A 2,577-nucleotide genomic window follows, 5' to 3' on the forward strand; every position below is an offset into this window, starting at 1 on the left:
CGTCCTCCACCTCCGGAGTCTGGCCTCTGACTGCCCGTGTGTGGCGGCGGGCGCCGGGCGGTGTACCAGGGGGGGCGGTGGGCGGGGTCTGGGTTCTGGTGGGCGGGACTGTGGGTGGGGTGCGCGCGGGGGCGGCGAAGGGGACCACAGCACGAGTCACCTTCGGGCAAGTAACAGCTGCCTTACCCCACCGCACCGCCACACTTCCGTCTCAAAGGTGTTGCTGAATGAAATTATTAAGTGGCGGCGGCGGCGGCGGCGGCTCCGTCCAAGCCGCCGCCACTTCTTCCGGGAAAGAGAGCGCTATCCAGGACGCGGCGTGCCTGCTGGGGGCGATGAGGGAAGAGGAGGAGGAAGGGGAGGGGGGCTGGGGCCAACATGTGGGGTAGGTATTGAGGTCGTCTTCCCGGTGGTAATCTCACGTTTCCTCGCCACGGGGGCAGAGGGAGTTAGGTGGAGTCTCCCCTTCATTAACTCCACCGACACTCTTTCTGCCTTTAATCGCCTCGCCATTCTTCAGCCCCGTCATTAATCTGCCTATTCTCCTCTTCTTCCTCCCTTCCTTCCTTCCTTCCTTCCTTCTATTAGTCTCTTTTCTTACCGTTGATCTGTGCCTCCTCCCTTTCCGTAATCTCTCATTACCAGTCTTCCTCTGATCTTCATCGTACCTTCTTACACTCTTATTCTTCCCGGTCTTTTCTCCCTCCTCCCTCCCTTCCTTTCCTGTTTCCCTCCTCCTTTCCCTCCCCACTTCCTTCAGGATAATCTAAGTGGAAGAGGAAGTGGAAGCCAGGGATTTGGGATCCATCATACTCCTCTTTAAGACACTCACTGACAGATGTGTACAGACCACCACTGACACACACACACACACACACACACACACACACACACACACACACACACACACACACTCACACAGACATACGCTGTTGCATATCCTTCCTCCGTCTCTCTCTCTCTCTCTCTCTCTCTCTCTCTCTCTCTCTCTCTCTCTCTCTCTCTCTCTCTCTCTCTCTCTCTCTGAAAAAAAAATGCACCAGACAAGCATATCAACACCCACTTCACCCCCCTTTCTCATCTCTACCCCTCTCCCTCTCCCATCCCCTCTCTCCCTCTCTCATCCCCTCTCACTCTCCCCTCAGTTAACAAGGGCGTCGGATCTGAGGCACAGGGCACAGAGACTTAACTCACGTCCTCAAAAGTTACCCAGAACAGCCCTATACCCAGACACATCCTCCTACCCTCTCCCTCTCTCCTCCTCTCCTTCCCTCTGCCCATCATCCTTTCCTCCCTCCCTCTCTCGTCTTCCCTCTCCCTACCATACGCCCCTCACAGTCCGTCACTCTTGCCCTGGTCTTCCATTCCTCCCTCACCCTGTCCTCACCCTCACTGCTCACGTCCGCTCTCTCCATCTCATTTGTCCCTCACCCTCGCCTCGCCTCCCACTCCAAATATAGTTGTCGTCCCTCTCCCTCCGTTTCCGCCGTCTCTGCCTTGTCTTCTTCTCTCTCTCTCTCTCTCTCTCTCTCTCTCTCTCTCTCTCTCTCTCTCTCTCTCTCTCTCTCTCTCTCTCTCTCTCTCTCTCTCTTCGTTTGGTATCATCTTCCGTTTTTACTCTGTAGTAAACTAATAGAGTAGTAGTAGTAGCTGTAATAGTTTTATTATTATTATTAGTAGTAGTAGTTAGTAGTAGTTGTTGGTTGTATATATATATATATATATATATATATATATATATATATATATATATATATATATATATATATATATATATATATTTATATATATATATATATATATATATATATATATATATATATATATATATATATATATATATTAATATATATTTTTTTTTTTTTTTTTTTTTTTTATTCGTAAGTGGTTAATTTTGTCCGGTGTTGGGTTAAGGAAAGTGAGAAGGACGAGGAGGAAGACAGGGATGGGGAAAAAAGAAGAGGAAGAGGAGGACAGAGATGAAGAAAGGGAGGAGGAGGAAGAGGAGAAGGAGGACAGGTAAGGAAAGAGGAAACAAATTAGTGTGTCTTACCTGCAACTCCCACATCACCCATACTTTCCTCACTCTCCTTTTCCCTTTCCTCCGCTCCCCATCCTCCTCTTCTCCACCTCACCCTCCACTCCCTTCCCGTTCCTTAACCTCTCCTTCTCCTTGCTCTACTTTCCTTTCTTCCTCCAGTCCTTCTCCTCACCCTCCTCTCTCTTCCCATTCCATACCTTCTCCTTGCTCTGCTTTTCTTCCTTCCTCTTCTTCCCCCAGTCCTTCCCCTTCTCCATCCTCCTCTCTACTCCCATTCCTTAATCTTTCTGGCTTACCTATTTTTACTCCCCATTATCATCTCCTACCCATTCTTGCCCCCTAATCCATCAGTCCTCCTCATTCAACCTTTCCTACTTTTTTTATACTCTTAGAAACTTAACCTAACGTAACCTAACTTCCCAAAAACTTCTTCACTTCACTCAGCTTGTCTTTCGCTTCCACCTTTTACTTAATTTTTTTTTCTTTTTTACCTCTTCTTTGCCTTTCCTCCTCGCTCCCATACACTCTCCCCCCTC

At 48.7% G+C, this 2,577-nt stretch overlaps 1 protein-coding gene across 1 annotated transcript in view; it reads right to left on the reverse strand.

The window, feature by feature from the left end:
* The window catches only part of LOC135094067 (roundabout homolog 1-like), a 15,965-nt gene extending 15,925 nt beyond the window's left edge, over positions 1-40 (reverse strand). Inside the window, exon 1 of the mRNA XM_063993828.1 lies at positions 1-40. This exon is cut by the window's left edge and continues 426 nt beyond it. The gene's annotated coding sequence lies outside the window, so the exon portion shown is untranslated.
* Between the last annotated feature and the right edge of the window lie 2,537 nt (positions 41-2,577).

This window comes from Scylla paramamosain, chromosome 3 (genome assembly GCF_035594125.1).
Source record: "Scylla paramamosain isolate STU-SP2022 chromosome 3, ASM3559412v1, whole genome shotgun sequence".
NCBI lineage: Eukaryota > Metazoa > Arthropoda > Malacostraca > Decapoda > Portunidae > Scylla > Scylla paramamosain.